We start from the raw sequence: 24542 nt of genomic DNA on the forward strand, positions 1-24542 counted from the left end.
TCGCAATCATCCAGGAGATATCGGAGAGAAGGCCAGTGTATAATTTAAAAAGGGTGGGCGAGGGTCATGCTTCCTGCGGAACACCACAAGAAAGTGTCTTTGTTGGAGACTTAAGTACTCCCGCAGCCACTCTTGCAGATTTAGGTCCTAAAACAGAAGCAAGCCAAGACAGAGCAGGTTTTGAACAATTTTCTCTCAAGAAGCAGGCTGTGATCAACAAGATCAAAAGCCACTGAAAGATCAAGCAGCATAAGTAAAGCTATCTGTCCTGAATATGGGTTAGATTAGCTCTTAGGTCCAGCATAGCAGTCTCAGTAACATGTTTGGTACACAATCCTGACTGTAGAGGACCCAAGAGGTTAGATTCCTCAACATAGTTCTGAAACTGCAAATATGTCACCCTATCTAAAAGAAATTGCAGAAAAGGGGCTTTCACAATGTGGCAAAAGAAATTCACAGTGCTTGGGTCTTATGTTTCTTTTTTTAAATTACGGTGATCCAAACATTTTTAAGGGAGGCTGGCACCACTGATGAAGAGAATGAAAGATTAACAATCTTAGAGATGAAAGGAGCCAGACAATGGATGGTATCTTTTATGATGCTGGCCAGACAAACGTTATAGGGCAACAAGACAGTTTGAGATCATTGACCACCTTTACAAGGTCTTCTTCAGAGATTTCCCTGAAGTAGAACTAAGACTTGGAGGACATATCTAAGGATGAACTCTCAGCATTTCCATTATCCAAACCCGTAATAATTGGATCAGAGCCATGAGCTATACTCATAACTAGATGTGAATTAAGTTTAGAAGCAAAACCTTGTTGATTTTCAAACACCAGGCGTCACTTTTTCTCACAGGAGGATATGTACTGGGCATTTACCACTTTGAGCTGCTTTTAGTGCCTTCTTGGAATTCAAATTTAGTTGTGCTTTTCAATCTGCATATTTTACATTTTGTGCTGATGTGTCTTGCCTGAAATTCAAATGTTTGTGTGATTTTACATCTGTGCATTGACTATCTTCCACTGTCACACACCTCCTTCATCTGTGCCTGCCTGGCTGCAAGGCCACCTGGTGAGTTATTTGTGCATTGTGCAGCTCCCCATCTGTCTCTTTCTCCTCCACTAATCCCATGGCACTCTCTATCTCCCCTTTCTATTCTAACTGCTACTCTATCACCTATCCTATCTCTGTCCTGAAGTCTGGAAGAAAAAAGCTTAACAAAGTGGTACTGACCTCTAACCCAGGCCTACCAATTGCTGACATCTACATCAATGCTACTTCCAGGCAGACTATTACTGACATCCTCTTTTCTGTCCCCTCCCCTGACCTATGGACCTCCCATCTGGCCTCCACTCTTTCCCCTCTTCACCCATTATTGATGGCACTAGGTGAGAAGTACTCCTGACATACTTCTCATCAACTAGGTGCATCATTAATGTCTACTACAATGACACAATCATGACCCAAGGTTCTCAACCATCTGGATCGGCACCTGCCCTCTATCATAAACGTCCTACCTTCTCCTGCCACTCCTCCTTCTTCCTCTCACCTCTCCACTACCACTGACTGGATTAACACACCACTGTACCCCTCCTTGGAAAACTTTCAAAGGTGACAGTCAGCTTCACTTAGCTACTCCGAATGCTCATTCTGCTGTCAAACACTCCTCTAACATCGGTCTTCTCTTTGAAGACTTTGACCTCGACGTCTTTGCCCTTATTGAGATGTGGTCCAATGCCAGCTCTGTCACTGCTATTGACACTCTCCTCCCTGAGGGCTATGAAATCCTCTCCAAACCCAGGCAAAACTGGCCCAGAGTCAGAGTGGCCCTGATTTTGCCTAAGTGGGTCCCTGCCTCTGTCATACCTACTCAATCTTACTCATCCTTTGAATGCCTCGTCTGCAGGCTCTGGGTCTCTCCTACTCTATCACTCACCTTCGCTATAATCTACAGGCCCCCTCGACCCTATCTCCCTCTTCCTATATGAATATGCTGACCTCGCCTCCTCCCTCTTCTACTGAAGTGGAAAAGTGAACAAAAGGCTCACACCAATCCCCTCTCAACTCTGGCCTAGAGGATCACGGCCCAGACACCCGCCACGAGAGGAGTTTGCCCATCTACCAGACGACCAAATACCCTGATACAGGAACATACGGATGTGCCCACCCGCCTGCCCACCAGCCTGCCCTGCACATGCCGACACCTGCGGCATGGATGGACTCGACTGAACCATCCAGCACCAAACCAACACATCGTTAGAGATGCCATGATGACCTAGCCGACGGTCAGCACACCCGTGCAAACATACACCCCGGACACTCCCACACCAATCCACACGAAGAACATACTCGGTGCTATGACGTAGGCGACGGACACACCCACGGACGTGCATCTTTATTATTTTCCACATAGGCTTTTCAAAATGCAGAAACGCAAGACGCCCAATGAACTCATCTAAAAAGGCTTGCTCACGCTTCTCCTAAACCCATGTATGATAATGAGAAATATAACGAAGACACGATACTGGGGATAGAGCAATATGATACCATAACCTAAAGCACTCTGTATCAAACGGTTCCACCTATGCACTAGGCCCAAGTAGGCCGCAAGCAAAAGCTTCCATAAACATTGAATGAGCAAGAGTTCGGTTGCTGACCATGCAGAATGAGCCCAGTGAAAGCAGACAGTCAAGGGCACAACGTTGCAAACTCTCATACCGCAAGCCGACGCCAAGGTCGCACCTGCAAGATAAACCAGGCACACAGTGAGAAATGCAATATTAATTGTGCAGAATTCTGCCTCAACCACGGTCCCACCTCACGTGACCAAGCCGAACCTGACAGGGTGCCAAGCCCAGGAGGAAGAAGGCGCCTGGATCCCCCGTCTCAGGCAGATACAATTAAGCGACTCAATGGACATCTGCGGCGGTGGGAGTAGTCGGCCTTCCTGCTTATGAATAAATCCTCACATTGTCTGCACATACCCATAGTGAAACATTGTTGCAAATGACAGGTGCACCGCGAGCTGGAAACAGCGATGGTCCCAGACTGGGGGGCTCGCGGGTGGACCAATCAGAACATGGGGCCCTTATCACTGACGCCATTAACATTGACCAATCCTCAGGGGTCTTCATGTAACAATTTTTATGTATCAAACTGAAGGGACAACCCAAGTATACCACCTGACTAACCCTTAACCACTAACAACGCTCTCTATACGTATGCTATACTAACCCTACCACTCTGGGAACCAATCCAGAGTGGCAATAGGTTTTTTGCTAACTCTCTCAGGTGAAGCAAGTAGCGCGTCATACTAAAGTAAAAAGGGCCTGCGAGCCCCACGATGTTGAGAGAGTGTCAGGACGGACGCGTACGATCCTTGACCCATCCCTGCCGTTTTGTTTAATAAACAGCAGAATCACCTTGCTTCTTGCGTGTGTCTCATACTCTATCTCTTTTGGGATATACGGGAGGAGTTGGGGCCTCCCTGCCCGGAGGTCCACGGACGGCCCAGCCGACCCCGGGAGAATTTCCCCCCTACACTACTCTTCTTCCAAACCCCTTCTCAGGGACTTCAGTATCCACCTCAACTCCCCCAACTCAGCCACCTCATAGTTCTGTGACTCCCTTCCTCACTATTCTTCCTTCCGGTCCGACCCACTCAGTCACACACACTCTGGAGGCCTTCATCGCTGGAGACATCTCTATCACTATGCCAGTCACCACCATCCTCTGCTGGTCCAACCACTTTCTCCTCCCACTTGTAGCCCCTTGGCCCTGTGTCTGAGCCTCCCCCTACACTGCCAGCATCCTTCGCTGTCATTCGACAGATGACGCGAGTGTCAGTAGCTGCCTTTGCTTCCACCTTCATTCCCTCCTCCGTCCCCTGCTTCTGACTCCCCCTCTGAGTCTGTCCTTACTAACCTTCACCTTTCCATCTCCAACACTCTTGTCCCTGTCATGAGGATCTGCTTGAAACCTGCCTCCAATTGCAACAGCTGGTATGACTCCGATCTAGCATCCCTGAAACGCAAGTGCAGAGTTGCTGAACGGAAGTGGCAGACCTCGGGTTCACCCTCTGACAAACTGGCCTGTCACCTGCTCCTAAGTCAATATTGCTGGCGGTCTAAAACATTTCGTTTTTTCTTCAACTCTTCCCTTTATTGAACATCTCTGCGAACCCCATTTTAGGAATGGTGAAATACTGGTAGGTTATGATCACCTAATTTCAGAGCTTTGTCCATGGTTTATTATTCCAGCAATCCTACAAAAGCAGGGGCTGAGCATGGTAGAACAGTGCTTTCGCTTGTCCATTGTCCTGCAGAAATAAACTGTGCTTAAAAGGATGTGTGTCGTCTATGCAGTATTTATAGACCTGCAGTCAGCATTTGACCGCATCCCTAGGGCATTTCTATGGCAGGTTCTGCTGACGAAGGGGTTGTCAAGCCAGCTGGTGTCCGTGATTGCACAGATCTGCTCAAGCAGCATGTTGACAGCAAGATGGGGTCCCGTAGGAGAGACTATGAATTGGATCCCTGTTGACAGAGGCATACAGCAAGTCTGTGTCCTTGCCCTGCTTCTGTTTAGTCTCTACATTAGTTACATTATTATAGAGTTGGTTGCAAAATGCCATGGGAGGAACCTTGATCCGCCAAAACTTGGTGTTGATGTTTATCTGGCACTCTATTTTGTGGATGATTCATTCTTGCTGGCCACGTCACCTTTTGGGATCAGGCAGCGCATGGAGCACTTTATTTCTAAGTGCTCACAGTTAGGTCTGTCTCTCAACAGGAGTAAGACCAAGGTGATGGTGTTAAGCCCAAAAAGACAAGGCCTGTGGTGTGCAGGCTGGATGGTCAGGGGACCGTGCTGGAACACGTTTCCCACTATGATTAACAGAATGGAACCTGGGTAAGCCAGGTCACTGTAGCGCAGACCACCCTAGAAAGAAATAGTGGTGACTTAAAGTCATTCTTTTTTTCCCATGGTGAGCATGCAGTCTTACCTTGCAATCAGTATTTACACGCTCAAGGTTACATCGGCAGTATTGTATGGAGCCGAGATATCGGGCCACTCCAGTTGCTCAAATTTGGGGGTGGCAGCGAACACATTTCTAAAAAAGTTATTTTGGCTATCATGCAGCTCCCTAAGTGCCCCATTAGTATTGGAATGCGACCTAGAACCTATAACCCATCAATTGGCTTGGAAACCGGTCCTCTATTGGATCAGACTCTGGAGTTCGCCAGAGCTTGGAAAGTACTGAGATGCTTTCTTGGATTTATTAAATCACCCTGGAGGTCGTTCTTTGCAATGGCCAAGCCATGCAAAAACATCAACTCAAATTGGTGGGAATAGAGGAATTTTGGAAGAACAAGTTAAATATGCCACATAGCTCAAAAAGTGCTGTTAAATCCCCTTCTAAATATGTGGATTGTGATTTTCTTTTAAACTCAAGTTTGAGTTTAAAGTTTGGGTTGGACTACCTCTGCTTGAAATCCATTCCGGGCAGGGAGAGTTATCTAGATTGAATAAGTCCAGCTTATGCGTGTACCTTGTTTATTGAATTTAGAATCGGCAACGTGCAGGTTCCGTCTTTTACTCATCCCAGAGGGGTGGCAATACTGTTATTTGTCTGGCTTGTGGCCTGGCACCTGAGTCTATTGTTAACTTTGAGCTATTCTGCAAATGTTATGAGGATTTGAGGAAAATGGATTTGTTTTCATTATTCAGGAAAGAACGCCTTAACAGCACCTTAGAAGCAGTAGCTTTGTGTTGCTCTACAGAAATGTTAAATGGTAAATCGCATTGATCCCGTTTATGTGTAACTTGATTTATTAAGTGTCTATCGTTTATTATGTTTATGAACTTGAATTTTCTACTGAGGCAATTATGTTTTTGTAATCTGTGTGCTGCTCACAAAATTGCTGAATAAAGCATTCAAAATATATATATGTATATATGTTGTTTCTCTATCCTCTCCAAGAAGCGGGCCCACATCCCTGGAGCTACTAACAACACGGCTGAACTTTTCAAAATCTTTAAGGAACTCGCCAATCCATCTGTAGTCTCCACCTCTTTCATTCCTACCCAGACTCTCTGCACTGCTCTGGCCACACACTTCTCATCTAAAACTCTGTATGTTTTGTCCTCTTTCCCCACCACTCCCACCTCTATTCCCAATGTAGCTCGCTGAGCCTCTGCTGGCTCCCAAACCTCCACCCCGCACTTTTCTCGCTCCTACCCATAACAGCCAATGAGATCTCTAAAGTTGTCTGCTCTATGAAGGTCTCATCCACACAGTTGCACCCCTGCTCTTCTAGAACCATTAAGGACAACATCTTCTCTCTCGTCCCAGCTCTTGACGATTTCTACAACCACTCCCTCGCCACTGGCTCTTGCCCTCTTTCCCTCAAGCACTCCCTTGTGCACCCTGTTCTAAAAAAAGACATCAGTTGACCCTTTATGCACGGCTAACTGTTGCCCTATCTCCATTACCCCCTTCATGGACAAACTCTTGGAGAAGTTGGTCCTCCCACAACTGAACCTTCATACTGAACTTGTTGATTGCTTCCATTACCACCAATGAGGATTCTGAGCATCCAGAGGCACAGAAACCGCTCTCCTGAACACCTGTGAAGACATGCTAGCAAATCTTTACTCTAACTCTCCTGCTGTTCTCATTCTGTTCGATCTCTCATCTGCCTTTGACATGGACCAACCACTCTATCCTCATAAAATGGTTCCACAGCACCCTCGACATCACAGATCGGAATCTGGATGGCTGACCACCTTCTTCACTAACCGCCCTTCAACTGGGCGCTTTCTCCTCCACCACCTCACTCTCTACTTGCAGCATCTCCCAGGGCTCTATCCTTTCGCCGTGGCTATTCAACATCTATCTTGCCCCTCTTAATCACCTGATCCCCTCCTCCCCTCCTCACCTCCAGTGTTCTGCCAATGACACACAGCTTTTCTTCAAACTTCCCTCCACCACCTCTTCCTCCTCCTCAATTATTTGACCGCCATCCAGGCATGATGTTTGGCTAATGATCTCGGTCTTAATGCCAGTAAAACAGAGATCCTTCTCATTGGGACACCTGCATCCTGTTTCCCTCCTACCCTCTGTCAGGCCTCCTTTGACCCTCTACCCTACCCATCCTGTGAGGCCAAAAACCTTAGGGTAATCTGATTCTGTTCTCTCGTTCACCCCTCACATCTTGGACCTTGTCAAGAAACCCACTTCCAGCTTCACCTCCTTAGACGCATTCTCCATTTCCTCACCTTTCCACAGATGCTCAATGTCTCCAGAGCTCTGGTCCCCTCTAGGGTGGACTACTGCAACAGCCTCTTGCTCAATCTCCCCCTTTCCTCTCTATGCCTCCTTCAGCTAATCCGGAATAGGGCTGCAAGACTTATCCTTGGCCTCAATCCTAGGGACTGTATGGCTCCGGCCCTAAAATCTCTCCAGTGGCTCCCGCTGGCAGCAAGGATCAAATACAAGACCCTCTGCATCATCTCTGCAGCCTGGGACCACGCTATCTCCAACTATCCCTCACTAAATACCTCCCTGCTAGAACACTTTCCTCCTCTAACTCCAACTCTCTGCTTGTCAAGCGCTTCCCGTAGCAGAGAGTAGTGGTTCTCATTCCGCGGCTGGTACCTTTATTTGTAACAGCCTCCTTGCCCCTCTCAGACTTGAGCTGGAACTTCTTAAGTTCCGGAAACTTCTAAAAACTCTGTTTTTCTCTGCCCTTTTACCTCTTTCCCTTCCCTGCTAATCACCCCACTGCCTCTGAGACTGGAGGCCTGGTCCTTCATGAATCTCACTAGTTACCAAGTCCTCTACCCAGTCGACAACAGCACCCCCCTCCCCTCAGCACTGCCCTTACGAGCCTCATGCCTGGTGGCTGTGCACCCCACCCATGGGATTACTCCGCCATAGCACTTTCTAGCTGCTCGTGGCACTTCCCTCCCGGCCTCCCACCAGCACCTGCGCTTACCCTGCTCTCTCCACTCCCATCCACACACCCCCATCCCCTCCTTATCCCCTACACTTCTTTTCACTGCACTTGCACATCCGAATATCAAAAGGCCTAGTAGGACCACAATTGTATATTTACTGTTTTTGCTACTTTAATTCGTTCCATACATCTTTAAGGTAGTTGAAGGTGCCCAAACTCTGACTTCAGGAGCGCAGCTGCTAAATTGAGCATTTAGAGGCATGGGTGCAGTGTTTCCCCTAGGTCCTTTGACAGTAGGTTGTATGGACAGGGCAGTTTTCTGGGAGGGAAGACTGACATTCTCATGACATATCAAGCCCCCATTGGTGCTATCAGGATTAGCGTGATTTATTCCTGGTGCATCTTGTGCACTATCCTTTTGAGAAGAGGAGTTGGGGGGGAAAAGCGTAGACAAATCTTCCGGACCATGTTATCCAGGGAAGGCAGCCCCAGAACCTTTCTCCATAATTGACCCTGTAAGGCCTGACAAACCTTATCCTGATGGTCACATAGCAGATCTGTGTCATAGAGTAATGCTGGTATCACTTTGCCCCTATAATTTAAAAGTAATACCCATACAATATTTAGTGTATTTTGAGTTCAATCTTTTCATTTGGGTCCTTTCAGACATTCCAGGTGTAGCATTTTGCTCTGGCCATTATAAATTGTAAACCCTAAGTATGAATACCGGTTTAGGACGATTTTCCCGACAAAAAATGGTCGCAATGACCATTTGTTCTAAAAATGCTACCACCAAAGGTTCGAACACCAAAAGTTATAACCTTTGGTGGTAGCATTGTTAAAAAGAAACGGGGGCTGCGGAGGTGTCCTCTGCATCGCCCCGCTCACTATACTTCATGGTATAGTGAATGGGGATGCGGGGAACACCCCCGCAGCCTTCTGTTAAAAAAAAAAAAAAAGAAAAAAAGAAAAGGAAAAGGAACCTGCAGCGCCGGTTCCCTGTCACGGAAGTGAAAAGGGAACTGGTGCTGCAGGGAACCAGCCTGAAGATGAAGGTAAGTAGGGTTTGTTTATGTTGGGGGTGTGGGTGGGGGGTGTGTGTGTGTGTGTGTGTGGGGGTGTGAGAATATGTGTGTGTTTGCATGAGAAAGGTGCAAACGTTTGATACTTCGCACCTTTCTCATGAGAACGATTTGCCTGCGGTACTTTCAGCCGCGGGCAAATCACTTGGATTCATGAATACCTATCCACCAGGTCCAATTGGTCGCTCTTGATTCTCCACCTAACGGGGATTTTCTTACTGCTGTCTCAGCAAAATTTTGATGGTTAGTCTTACACTTTTTGAAGTCCTTAAAACCTGATCATCATATTTTCCATTATTCTTCAGTCTACGCAGCTGGTGCCTCAATTCCCTTTTTTCTCTGGAATCTCACTATCAAAGTTTACTTTTCTATTACCCTCCCCTGAGAACCCATGTGTTTTTGTTCCTTTTTTCAGAACCTATATTCCCAACTTCAAGAATTGTCTGAAGTTGGGAGCACAAGTCCTTATTTAAGCTGTCAGTCGAGCATGAATTCCATATTATGTGCTTCCGCAGTTATTAACAGATGAATTAACTACAGAGGAAGTCTCCTTTTTAGAATATGACAAACTGAAAGCACATCCCAGGAGTGAATCCTCACTTCTAAGCCTGTCATACATCTGGAAATCTTTGCAAATGTCAGACATAGCTTTAGTGGAAAAGATGCAAACAATTGCAGAGGTCATGTTACCCAATCTCCATGTTTTGTCTAGTTTGCCATTATTTTGTAATGCATTCAAGTAAAAAAAAAGTCAAATCCTTCATGATTTTCATCTATCTCATAAAACTATTTTTCACCCTATTGTTATAGTTCTCCTTCCAGAGGAACCCGGTTTCCAGATCGCTGTCTAAATAACAATTTAAGTCTCCCACAAAAATGATGTCCTCCCCACCTAGCTCCTCAGACCACATCTGCAAAAGATTCTCAACCCTAGCTGTCCAATCTGTGACATATTCCACATTGTGGTTCAAATATACATTAACTATCAGTAAATCCTTATGAGGAACCTCATCCTATTTAGAATGGGCTATAGCAAGTAACAGCTCTGACCAAGCAGCCCGACAACCTACCCTTAGAACCCTGTTAAAAGTAACATAACCATCAAAAAAGGGGCCTCCTTCATCCAAACCTCTTGGAGATTTATGATATGACATTTTTTCAGCAGGTAGATATCCTTGATCGACCTCAAGAGTTGGCTACAGCCCCTTGAGTTCCAGTAGGCAACCAAACATTAATATCCTATACCAGATAACGAATTCCCCCTTTAGTACAATCCATGGCTAGACAACCCAGCAGCCAATCCCAAGCATTTCTCACTGCAATCTTTGTAAATGGATCTTTCCATCAAGATGCTCCTCGTTTGCTAAAGATATGATCCTGCACTGCAACTCGCTGCCTCTCACTAAAGATTTGCGCGATCCCTGCAGACCTTTAGAAAATAACAATCCCTAAACGTTGCCTTTTTCACTGCATTACCCTACTACCTTAATCACTCCTCTGGCTGATCAAGAATTTTGGTCTCACCCATTTCCTCTGATTTGATTTATCCTACACATCTCCCAGTGCGTGCAAGCATGTAAACTTCGTAAAAGCTCCAAAAATGCCTTTGCAACCGAGATAGTTTTTTTGCTCCCTCCAACTGCATGTTAAGTGTTCTTATGCCTTGTGGGGTTTGGTCTTGTTCTCTATAGAAACTCCCCCAATAAATTAGTTGATCAGCACCCTAAAACATAGGAGCAGCAGAAAAGTGAACAGTACCATATGATTGCACTAGCATTGTCTTGACAAGTCATTTCTGTGCCATCAGAACGACCACAGAAATACTATTGAATATATCATCTTGTGTCAACAGGGCAATACCTGCGCAAGTAGACCATCTGCCATACTGCTTTGTAGAAAACAATATTTATGGGATTTAATCCCTGATGGCAAATTTCCAATAGGAATCACTTTTTTACACAGGGCTTGAATGATGGCTTTTATCTAAACTGAATGATAAAGTATGTTTCACTATGGTAAAGAGTAAATACAGGTCGGCATGAAGATAGTCCACTTCACCATGGACTTGTGAACCAGGAGGCAAATCACTGACTACATGACCTTCCCATCAAGTGGCCGGCAACCATAGGAGTTGCAGCAGGTGAATCATGTTTGTATGCAAGGATTTGACAGCAGTATACACATCGGAGAAAGTGGGGCAGATTTTGACAGGCTAACAGAGTGGTCCCCAACTACTAGCTCGGGGCATCGTGTCACTAGTCCTACGCTATACTGTTATGTCCCCTACAACAAGGGACCACAATGCATGCCCCTTGTTGAACCCCTCTTCCACAACTTCCGGTGATATTTTTAATGGTTGATTGTCCCCTTGAACATAAAATACTTGCTTTAATGCACAAGTACTCACATTTCAGCTAGTTATGCAACACTCAAAATATTGTGTGATGATTGTATATGCACAACAATCTGTCTCACCACAAGCTGAAGATGATGGTGGAAGCAGCCTCAATGCAACATTAAAAATGTATAAATCGGCTATTTCAGCAGTGTAATGTTAATGTTCCAAGTTACTACATCTACAGTCAGTCGCCCATTGGGCAGGCTCCTTTTTGCACAGACTCAGTGTCAGTTCACCCTGATGTCTGTCCTGTGATGTTGCCCCATTGAAGTAAGCATCATATGGAAGGTCCTCTTTTCAACTGCGGGCTCACGGGAATCCAGGTAAGGTTTGCAACTTTAAGTCATACATCCTTGTGAGATTTGCAACGCAATTCTGCAGTTTTCAATGTGTCTGGGCCTGCGCTCACAACAGCTGGAAATCCTGCAGATGTCCCGATACTGGCTTCATATTTGACCAACACATACCAGGTCGGAGATGGAATGATGTTGCTCAAAATGAATGAGCTGAATAAGCACCGTATGCCAGCAGACTACTGCAAGATATCTATGATTGCAACACACTGCATTGAAATCCCTGAAGGCTCACAAAGTGGTGATTGATGCACACCCACAAATTATACTGGCATAGTGTCAACAAAAAAGGTGAGAGGGGCATTGTGACAAACTGACTACTGCTCTGCAAGAGTACAAGGATGAGTAGTGGCTAAACCGCCTACTCGGCCCTATACACTACTACAAACCAACAATGATCCCAATCATAAAGGTGAAACAGGCCCAATCCAGAGACATACCTGCTTCACCTTTTGTGATAAGGTGGCCAAGAGCAGGCTATACTCTTAAAATGTGATGTCATATATATATATATATATTCAGTAAAAAAAACTTTGTTAAAGGGACGTTATGGTTAAGTTTCGCTACTAAAAACCTATGAAATTCAGTAAAAAAAACTTTGTTAAAGGGACGTTATGGTTCAAAGTAAAACCGAAAACCCCCTGAAATTCGGCAGTTATGGTAAGAAAAGCAACCATAACTCGCGCCACCGTGCACTGCTAACACTAACACCCAGGACATCAAAGATGACATCTCCCACCCGGGAGAGACACACACACACACGGGGCATGAGCGGGCGGTGGGTGGGTGGGAGAGAGACACACATACACACGGGGCATGAGCGGTGGGTGGGTGGGAGAGACACACACACATGGGGCATGAGCGGGGGGTGGGCAGGTGGGAAAGACACACACACGGGGCATGAGCGGGGGGTGGGAAGGTGGGAGAGACACACACACGAGGCATCAGCGGGGGGTGGGTGGGAGAAAGACGCACACACACGGGGCATGAGCTGGGGGTGGGCGGGTGGGAAAGACACACACACACACACACACACACACGGGGCATGAGCGGTGGGTGGGTGGGAGAGACACACACACATGGGGCATGAGCGGGGGGTGGGTGGGAGAGACGCACACACGGGGCATGAGCGGGGGGTGGGCAGGTGGGAAAGACACACAGGGCATGAGCGGGGGGGTGGGCGGGAGAGACACACGGCGCATGAGCGGGGGGTGGGTGAGACGCATGGGGCATGAGCAGGGGGTGGGAGAGACGCACGAGGCATGAGCGGGGGTGGGTGGGAGAGACACACGGGGCATGAGCGGTGGGTGGGTGGGAGAGAGACACGGGGCATGAGCGGGGGTGGGCAGCGGGAGGGGTAGACACACGGGGCATGAGCGGGGGGTGGGCTGGAGGGGGAGAGACACACAGGGCATGAGCGGGGGGTGGGCGGCGGGAGGGGTAGACACACGGGGCATGAGCGGGGGGTCAGGGGGAGGGGAGAGACACACGGGGCATGAGCGGGGGGTGGGCGGGTGGGAGAGACACACACGCACACACAGGGCATGAGCGGTGGGTGGGAGAGACACACACGGGGCATGAGCGGTGGGCGGGTGGGAGAGACACACACACACGGGGCATGAGCAGGGGGTGGGCAGGTGGGAGAGACACACGGGGCATGAGCGGGGGTGGGCGGGTGGGAGAGACACACGGGGCATGAGCGGGGGGTGGGGGGGAGAAAGACACACACACGGGGCGTGAGCGGGGGGTGGGCGGGTGGGAGAGACACACACACACACGGGGCATGAGCGGGCGGTGGGCGGGTGGGAGAGAGACACACACACACGGGGCATGAGCGGGGGGTGGGCGAGAGGGGAGAGACCCGCGGGGCACGAGCGGGGGGTGGGCGGCGGGTGGGTAGAGACACACGGGACATGAGCGGGGGGTGGGCGAGACACACGGGACATGAGCGAGGGTTGAGCGAGACACACGGGACATGAGCGGGGGGTGGGCGGCAGGTGGGGAGCGACACACGGGACATGAGCGGGGGGTGGGCGGCAGGTGGAGAGAGACATACGGGACATGAGCGGGGGGTGGGCGGCAGGTGGGGAGAGACAACCGGGACATGAGCAGGGGGTGGGCGGCGGGTGGGGCGAGACGGAGAGACACACGGACATGAGCGGGGGGTGGGAGAGACACACGGACATGAGCAGGGGGTGGGAGAGACACACGGGGGGTGGGAGAGACACACGGGGCATGAGCGGGGGTGGGCGGCGGGTGGGGAGAGACGCACGGACATGAGCGGGGGCTGGGAGAGACACACGGACATGAGCGGGGCTGGGAGAGACACACGGGGGGGTGGGAGAGACACACGGGGCATGAGCGGGAGGTGGGCGGGTGGGAGAGACAAGCGGGGCACGAGCGGGGCATGAGCGGGGGGTGGGCAGGAGGGAGAAAGACACACGGACATGAGCGGGGGGTGGGCGGGAGGGAGAAAGACACACGGCGTTCGTGTGCAGGCGGCAGATCCTGCTCCTCGGCCCTCCGCTGGCCACCGTGAGCCGATGGCATGAGCGGAGGGCTGGAGGAAAAGGGAAGACACAGAGCATGAGTGGGGGTGACAAGAAGGACACATGGGGCATGAGCGGACGGGGTGGTGGGAGGAACAGGAGACAGACACGGGCATGAGCGGGGGTGGGGGACTTACTTGTCAGGCGGATACAAAGCCTCTCATGCGAGGAACAAAGATGGCGGGCGTCTCTGAGGCCAGACACACTGCACGCTTTCACCACATCCAATGGGAGCATGTCAGATGTCCGCGGACATCACACAAGCTGCTTGCCCAATCACCTTCCTGTCCGCGGAGCGAACAGGGAAGTGTGTCCGCGAAGCGAACACAGATATCACTAATTTTTTTCACTTACATTTTTGTCATTTTTTTAAAAACTACTGGACGGATTTACACCAAATAAAGCAAAGCACGCGTTCGGGACCAAGCCGCCGCTCCTGCCGCAAATTTGGTGTAAATCCATCCAGCTGTTTTTGGGCTGTAGGCGTGAGCAAAGTTTTTTCCCATTATGTCTATGGGAAAAAAAAAGTTTTGGGACCCCCTATAACTTTGCCGCCTCTGGACGAATCCTCACCAAACTTTGCAAAAAAAATCAGAGTGACCCAAATACTTCTTTTGTAAAGTTTGGTGAGGATTCGTCCAGGGGGGAAAAAAGAGGAAAGGTGAGCACTCCAGTTCCCTGCATAACCTTCCAAGCTTCTGGTGTTCTCCGACCGGTTTCTGTGCCAATACACGTCACCAGGGAGGCTGTCTTAACTTGCAGCTCACCGCTTTGGAGTGCCTCACTGTGGGATTGGGCGTGAACTTTTTCCTTGCTAACCTGATGACTACATCCACCAGAAGCCCTTGCAGCAGATTATCATCACCTGCACTTGCGGTGAGCTGCAAGTTAAGGCAGCCTCCCTGATGACATGTATTGGCACAGAAACCGGTCGGAGGAGAACACCAGTGGCTTGGAAGGTTATGCAGGGAACTGGAGTGCGCACCTTTCCTCTTTTTTGCCATTTTTCCAGGATCTTGAAGGGTGGAATCTTCAAGACCTGACAAGATGCTGCACCAGGGTGATACATGCCCAGCTTTGGAGTGCCTCACTGTAGGCTACTCCCCCCCCCCCCTTTCTCTACTGTGGGATTGGGCGTGAGCTTTTTCCTTGCTAACCTGATGACTACATCCACCAGAAGCCCTTGCAGCAGATTATCATCACCTGCACTTGCGGTGAGCTGCAAGTTAAGACAGCCTCCCTGATGACGTGCATTGGCACAGAAACCGGTCGGAGGAGAACACCAGTGGCTTGGAAGGTTATGCAGGGAACCTGAGTGCGCACCTTTCCTCTTTTTTTGCTATATATATATATATATATATAACACCAACATGGCACAAGCTGGGATTTGCCACAATTCCACAAATAAAGGCTATGTCTTTGAGAGAAAGGTGCAAAAGTGCCCCTTATCAGTCAATAGGGTTTCAACAGTGGACAAAGAGGGTCTGGGCCTCACGAAGTACCATTGTCACTTCTTGGTGGTTCAATGGCATCCAACTGGGCTTTTTAGCCCTGTGCGTGTAGGCCGAACTGAGTTCAAATGCAGTGAGTGGCAGTGATCAAAATGGGAAGGGAGGTTCGATGTGAAGCTCTGTGCGTTTCATTGCAGCATGAGAACAGCGCTGTTCAGAGTCCACACTGTTAGGTTTAATGGTCAAGCCCGGTCGAACTGATTGGTGCCGCTGAGTCAAGCTGTTGGGCAAAACCATGCTTCCAGCAGTTTGAATCAAGAACTGGGTCGGTTTGATGCAAAGATCCTGGTCGTTTGAAGTGCTGTTCAGGGACACTGTGGTTGAAAGACTTCCAAAGCAGTGAGCTGCTTATTTGAGCTGGAGCAGTGTTGGACTCTGCTTGCACAAAGTGGGGGCAAACTGGTTCGAGTAGAGTGCCAAACTACCACAAGTCCTGCAAAGTTTAAAAGGGCATCAAGCGTGGTTGTCTTGGACTTGAGGATGGTTTGAAGTAACAAAATGCAGCAATCCATCTGCTTTGACTTCTCTAGTGCTGCAAGTCCCAATCCAGGGGCTCTGGCACAAGATGAGTCATTTTCCTCTTCACTGTCCATTGAGGTAGGCAAACTGATATCAGCAGGAGTCCTTCACCTCGAATGAGGGGCCTTGTTACACGTGCAGCTGGCAGAGAGTGCAGGCCTTGGTCCAACGGCCATCACCCTAAATGTTCCCTGTGGATGGTTAGTGGTCAAAACTCACCTATGTCGTGGAACACCTGCCCTTCACCTCGTGAAGCCCTAGCAGTGGGCCTTGGAAAGGATTGTACTCCCAACATGGTCCAAACAAATTCTCCTGTTCCTAAGTGCAAGATGAATCAAAAAATAAGTGGGGGTGCTCTTTCCTTATAAAGTTAAAAGGGAACAGGCAAATGTAGGTGAGCAAGCATGCTTTGAGTCCAATCCCTGTAAGTGTTGTAAGCGACCCTTGCTGCATTACACCATACCCGAAGTGCTCTGCTCTGCAAGAAGTGGAGGAGATGATAACGAAAGAGTAGCCAACTAAAAAGCAAGATGGTGAAACATGTCCTCCAATCCCTTCCACCCTTTCTGACTTTTTGAACTCAGTCCCTTCTCAAGCCTGTAGCTTCAAAGGCCCTTTGGTATGCAAAATCCTGTTGTGAGTTCAGGCCTTTATGTCTGTGCCTCTTTGAAGAATGTTTCCCAGGTTCTCACCTTCCTCGGCTGGAGGAGAGTTGTTACCCAAACTCCCCAAGGATCAAGAGAGGTAGCCTTCCTGCCTTTTGTCCTGCATGCTGAACCAAAGACTGGCAGTCTAGCTATGAATCCACATAAACATCCCATCGCTGACGTGAGCTCACAGCGGTGACATGAGTATGATACCAATTTGATGTGGCTTTAAAAATTGTGTGTGCCATCAGTCACCACACCAATACGCTGGTATGGCTTAATTTTACAGATTAACCGCGACCAGGCTGATAGCCCAACAGTTATGTTTTAGGATGAGAAGGTGCAGCAGTTGAATTCAACCTTTGTCTGTAACTTTGTCACAACAGCTGTCAAGCCAGGTACATGCAACCTTTGAACCACTCTGTGCCACTGATCAATCAGGAGCTGCAGATCAGGCGACTGATGCAGCAAAGTGCATGTGCTCACTATGCTTTTGGCATGGATCCTTCTGAAAGGAGGCATGCTTTACAGACCACTCTTTCTGAGATGGTTTACCTGCATAATTTTATGAAAGCCAAAAAGACAGGGCTTCTACACCCTTAGCAGATGGCAATCCTAAACAGGCACCCACCAATGCATTTGGTCATATCCTGCACACAGCACACCAACATTTGTTATGGTCCTCGATGGCCATGCGTCTGGGGGGAGTTGCTTAAAGAGAGAAGTTGCTTGGTACATCCGCTCTGAGTTTGAGCTTTGTACCTTCATGGGGTTGTGTTCATTGGAATATAGTTAACAAACGGTTTGTAGCACATTCACCAACAAATGTTTACTGTGATGTTGCGTAAACCTAAGGTGCATGCTTAAGCGGTGTCAGGCTTTAGGTTGTAGACAATCTTCCGCTGACACTGGTAGTTCTACTGATAACTTTTGTGCTGCCAAAGTGAAGAACTCACTGGCCTGCTGCTCTGCTTAGTGTGTATCCTTTTCGGGTGTGTCTGCTCCATGCTACTTGGAGGTGTACCAGTGTTGCATTTGCCCCGGGTGGCATAGTGAACTATAGAGGGTTCTATGTTATTTCGACGAATGATTTTACATCGTGGGACTTTCCATCGCCACCCTTTCATCGCCAAAAACTCCTTTTTAAAAAAAATGTTTTTATGGGGGGGCTTCGCCCCCACAAAGCCCCCCTTACTTAAATAATCATACCCCAAACTGCACCAAATCTCCCCCTCCCCATAAAAAGTAAAAAAAAAAAGTTTTTGCCGATGAAAGGGTTGGCGATGAAAAGTCCCACGATGTAAAATCATTCAACGAAATGCGTGTATACCCTATAGAGCCTCATTACAGCCTTGCTGGTAATGCTAAAACAGGTTTAAGTTGCAAAGTGCATAATTTTTAGCCCCCATCTTATTACAGGTATGGAGGAATTTACCTCCAGTGTTATTCGAAGAAAATAAAACCATATTGCAAGGTAGAATTTTATTTTGAAAATCTGCCTATTTTTACTAAGCCTTGGAAGGTGGAAGTTAATGTTGGAAAAGGTCTACAGTACAGGAGGGAAGCGCAAGTGCTTCCCTTTTAATACAGAGAATTTATTTTTTAAATGGGGACACTGGAATGGGGGAAACTGTATTTCTCATGCCCACCATCTCAGCACTTTTCTCATGTAAGCTATAAAAAGTCTGAATCTACATGTTTGTTCATTGCAAAAAAATGTTCAGTTGCAGTGTGAGCCCGTACAATGCACTGCCCATTTAAACCCTGAACATTAGGGTAGAAATGGAAAGAAAAACAAATAAAAAAAATGAAGCCGATTTTCTGGAATACTGCTGTGTATTTCCCAGTTAAATCGCTACAGTTAACACTCATCATCATCATCATATAAGATTTAGTTTGGTTAAAAAAAATGCTATAAAACCAGCAATATACACAGTTAAATCAATATCGGAGTCACATAATGGGTAATTACAAATTATTTCAAACATCAGAAAACTCCAAGCTAAAAGAAAGGTTAAAAAGGGATTTCATATAAGACAAAAGTTCTTTGTAAGCTTTTTTCTAGTTGCTAATGCTTACCTCGAGAAAGTCAATAGTGTCCAGAAAAGCACAGGAGTGTCGGGAAAGAGAATAACAAGCATTGCAGGCCTACGTTAATGAAAGTCAAAATTGTATGGTAAAGGAACTATAGTGCGTTTGCAAACATGATCACGCATTGGACAGAAAAATAACAGATGCAAAAGGTCACCGGGCCGTTATTACACAAATCACATATAACATTCTCTGGATCACATGAAGCCCAACTTGCCATAACAGATTTTAAAGGAAGTAAATTAAAGCGGGCTCTAGTGATCAAACAACGTCAAAAAATGTTAATTTAAAAGTTTAATACGTTACAGGTAATTTTGGGGAGAATTCGAGGACAGCAAAATATATTGACGATTAGGAGTTTTCTGTAATGCTAATTCTTCCCTCTGAACACTAAGCCATGCCCAAAGTCTACTGTGGTATACTTTCATCTCACTCGTTTTTTAGTAACACAGGTTTAGTGAGCAAAGAAACACAATTAATCATGTTTGCCAACTTCTTGACATGGGCGAACCAAGGAATAGCAAAAATATTTTTTTGTTACTCAACAGCCAAGAAATAAATTGTTGAGAGAGAACAGCTTTTGAATTTCCCAAATACGTAGCCATAGGCAGCGAAGATCTAATATAAACTAATCCCCCAGATATTTAAGCCCTAATTCTTTATGAACAGCAAAGTTGGCAGCAGACAGTGGCAACCCCAGTAGTTGTTTCAAACACTTAATTTCTTTAAGTTGTAAATGCAAGGGATTGCCATATCCCCAAAGGCCTATAGCATATTTGGCAGTAGATAAGGCATTGGCATTATATATTTGTAATATCTCCATTGGAGAACATCTGTAAGATTTAGCAAATCAATGAAGTCCGCCAGTGGCTTGCACCATACAATTTGCTTGTTTGATACAGTGGTTTTTACAGGATAACAAGGTGGTAACATTCATTTCTAAGGAGCTGACAAAGTTTAGTTTAATCCCGTTAGCAAAAAAGGAGGGGCATGATCCACCCCACCTGCAAGAACGAGGGGGCTAGCAGATCATCACAGCCGATTTAGCCACGTTAACTGCTAGTTCCAGTCTGCTCATACATTCAGAGTAAAAATCTAATTGCCTTTGTAAAGCACACACCATCCTCGCTATCAAGACCGTGTCATCCGCATAGCAAGACTGGGCACAGACAAGTTGCCAAAGTGTCGATCATCAGCTTGGTAGGCTTCACGTCTTGGCATAAAACTATAGATGTATAAAGAAAATAGAATCACAGCCATTACACAACCCTGCCTAAAACCCGGCTCTACTGGGAACCATTACGTGCAATGCCCATTGCTACCGCTTTTGACACAGGCTCGAAGACGATGGTGAATGAGGATCAGTATATTAATAAGATCAGCCAATTATACTCCTTGAGGCAATGCCACAGCAGGCCCTTATTAACTCTGTCAAAGGCGGTTTTCAAGTCCATAAAGTTGAGGTAGATCCTTTCCCTGTTCAAAAAGATTGAACTCGCCACCACCAGGTATAAATTCAGATTGCTCATTGGTTCCTAGTCATCCCTAAAACCCAGTTCAAATGTTGAGAGAATTTGTTCATTGTCTGCCCATGATTGCGATTTTCCCAAAATAACCTTACGAAATATCTTAAACTGGGAATTAATCAGGGCAATAAGACATAGGGTGATCTCTGGGACCCTTCTTATATATGGGAATAATGACAGCCAATTTCCAACTATCCAGAAATGTTCCTTTTGCCAAAAATGTATTAAAGAAAACAGTAAAAACAGGTTCCCAAAAATCAGTCACATTCAAAAAAAAAAGTCAACAGGTATCCTGTCAGATCCAGGACTACAAGCTGCAGCTTGGGAGGTTAGGGCAGCTCTGACATCCTCCAAGTATATTTGCAAATTGATTGAACTTGCCTGAATCAAGGGAGATACTTTGATGGTCCCAAAAGAATTTACCTTATGGAAATTACTAAAATGGGGCACCCAGGCTAAACCAGAAACATAGATAGAAATTGAATTAGGGTTCTTAGAATGTCTAGGGTGATTATTGACCAAAGTCAAACGATTAATGAGGTTATTGGATCTGGCAGCTGTTGACAGTAGCTCCCATCCCTCCAGATCAAGAATGGCTTTCCTATCAGCAATAACTTGTTTGTATTGTCTGTGTGCGTCCGCAATTACTGTATTATTTCTGACAGGAGATTTCAAAAGAGAAAGTAGATTTTTTTGGTATTGTGACAGTTTGTATCAAACCAAGTACTTGTAGTTTTAACAGTGCCATCAAAGCCCCTCACTTCTTTAAGAAAGATGCCAGAGACTTGGGTCATAATAGATGAATACAGACTTTGGATTTGGCACTACGGCATAGACTCATCCAAGATAGTCAAGGTGTGCTAATTGGAACAGGCTATGGTTTCCTGTATGAGTGAACCCCTATTCTCCTTCCATATAATGGTTTTCTTAAAAGGGGTTCGCACAGGGTTATCAATATGAGGGAACAAATTTGTTCTCAAATTAGAAAAAGGAGATAAAACTTACAATGAGATTGCAGCATGATTGCTGTATAAATCCTGTGATATTCTAAAATCCAATAAATGTTTCTACCAAGATAAAGACATACAAAATTAATCAATACTCGATTTACCACAAGGACCATGAAGCGTATCCTTCCACGGACTGCCATTATAGTGCCTAACATTAACAGACCTTGGGCCCCATTTGATATAATGTGTGGCAAATTTTAGACCTCACAAACTCATACAAGGGTCAATTATTCTAGGACCACAGATCTAAAGAGAAGCATCATAGCTAACATCAAATAAATTGCAATCCGGGCCACTATCAATTTTGGCATTAAAGTCACACCCCAGAATTAGCCATACAGGCCCAGCCATAGCTGGACCAGTGAGACATTCCATGATCATACATAGATCACATATAGGATGATTACTAGCACTTTTTGAGGGACAGTTATACAAATGGCCTAAATATAAACCAGTAAAACCGGAGTTACCTACAAGTACAAATTGGACATAAGTAGAAGTAAAAGTGACAACATGAGCATACGAAGCATAAACGGAATTAACCAAAATTGCCAACCCACCAGAGACACGCCCCCTTGATTTTTTAACAGCATAAATTGGAAAGGAGACATTGCCATCCAGAATAATGTCATTAGTGGCCCATGTTTTTTGCAATAAAATAATATAAAACTTTGCCAAACTGGCTACTCCCGCAGAACTGGCACATTTAGATGTATAACCTGCACTCGCCCAGGGATATAATGTGGTAAATGAGTCTTTCTACTCAAATTAGCACTGGTGGTTGTGCTATATTCCTATAATGAAGCTCATAGAGTAAAATGACTGCAGGCAAACGGGTGGGATCCTGAAGCAGGCGTCACAGGTCAGGGCTCATGAGCTGCTGCCCAGGCAGGCCCCAGTGCAATCCATGATTCCATGATGGACTTACAAGTGTCACTACTGTGTGTTCTTCTGCACAAGCCAATTGTCCAATATGTGTCAGATTAAACAAAAAAGTTGTTGTGTCTGAAAAGCTGCTAGGGCTGAAACAGAGCCAGTCACACATTGGGCACAGACCAGACATGCGAGAGTGTGTGCCCCCCGTCCACCTGGTCTTACTGGGAATTCCATGAAAGACTAAGATTTCTGTTGTTCTATGCTACACCAAAAACATACAATGTTCCTTGCATTCATAGATGCATTCCTGTAGGGTCCATAAGTCTTCTTTCTGCGCAACGTATATGTCTGAATTCAGAAAAACGTAACTTTGCCTCTCAATTTCTGAGGAAATGGCTCTTCCCTCTGGCGTTTTATTTTTTAATATGGAGTCAGTGAATTGAAATACAAAATCTTGTCAATCTTTAACAGGTGCTGATCCTTAGATTCCAAAATTGTAATAAAAAGACGACCTCCACGTAAACATTTACCAGATGCTACCTGTGTGTGCCCCCAGTATTGGAGGGGCTTTAGGCAATGAGTTGGAAAGTTGCTTGAATATCTCACATTTCCAAATGAGAGCAAGGATTTCATGTCTGCAAACATCCAGTTTATCAAGTTTAAAGTGATCAGGAAAGAAAAAACCTTCAGTCATTCCATTTTTCTCAGAATATTTTAATTTAATTTGAAGAGATAATAAATAATGCCGAAAGCTATAAAGGAGGCCTGTTGTCTGTTAAAGAAAGGCTGATGCATTTGCAAGAGGATCGTCTATTTAAGAGCTTCTGCTTGTAGCACTCAGTAGGGGTGTCGCCTTGCATGGAGAGTTCAGTTTGTTTCATTGAGACTGCACAGAAGTATTGTGTTTCAGTCAATGCCCAGGGGAAAGTAAAAGCAGTACAGGAAACCCAGTCACACTCTTCAGTTTTCTAATACTTCAATGGGGCATTTCATTGGGCTCTGTTAATTCATCGCCTGTTTTTTTTTCCACTGTACTTTTTGCCAAAAATGTTTTGCAGAAAAAACCCACAAATTCTTTTATTTTATTTGGGTGGGAGGTCCCCCCAAACCTCCCATCTCCTATTAGGTATTCCCTACTATACCCCACCCCACCCTACCCCTTATATGCCCCCCCATATTTTTCAATATTTTTTCAGCAAAAAATGTTCGCCAAGAAATGCCACGAAAAAAACGGGTGTTGAATGAACGTCGTACCTTTCATGGCGTGCCAGTCTGGAATTAGCATAATGTCTCCCAGGGCATAAAGAATTGACGCTATTTCTTTTTAGTATGTATCGCACAGCAGCAAAGTTATGTTTAAAAAGGCTTGAAAAATTCCTTGCACCTGAAATGTGAAAGCTGAATAAGCCATTTGAGCCGAGTCACACATGCTGCCGCCCAGTAGCCATGGCTCGAAGATGCTCTCCAAGTTCATAGAAACATGAGAAAAGCATTGTGGGTGTACAAATGTGTCTGAATGTAAGCCCTTAGCTCCAGGAAAATGTATTTATTTATCGCGGTGGGAGATGTGGCTTGATTCCAATGGCTTAGTCTAATTTCACATTTCAGGTGGCAATTCTTTCAAGCCTTGTTAAAGCCTTTTTAAACCCACCATATCTTTGCTGGTGTTTGCTACACACGCTACAAGACTGCACTCATTTTCCCTAATAAGGGTGAAACCAGTATCTAGTTTTCTGCAGCTGTGAGATCTTTCTTTGGTTCAAGCTGTGTAAAAACGTGCACTGCCATGTAAGACAGACATTTTTCTGGAGCAAAAGGCTGCAATTTTGGCTAATGTGCATACCCACACTGCTTTGATGTTGTGGCTCTCAAAGGGCTGTGAACTTCCAGCGATGGCCACAGGATGGTGCTGTGGCATGTGTGACTTGGCCCAAATGGCGTATTCTCTCATGTTGTATGTATAAGCTTCAAGACACATTGCTTATCATAATTTCTAATTGGTCCAAATACCACCAA

The 24542-nt window shown here is 46.3% G+C and overlaps 1 protein-coding gene across 1 annotated transcript in view; it reads left to right on the forward strand.

Moving 5' to 3' along the window:
* The window catches only part of SLC9A9 (solute carrier family 9 member A9), a 3894960-nt gene that overhangs the window by 621713 nt on the left and 3248705 nt on the right, over positions 1-24542 (forward strand). The window lies entirely within an intron of this gene.

Source organism: Ambystoma mexicanum, chromosome 10 (assembly GCF_040938575.1).
Source record: "Ambystoma mexicanum isolate Mex_15411 chromosome 10, UKY_AmexF1_1, whole genome shotgun sequence".
Classification (NCBI taxonomy): Eukaryota; Metazoa; Chordata; class Amphibia; order Caudata; family Ambystomatidae; genus Ambystoma; species Ambystoma mexicanum.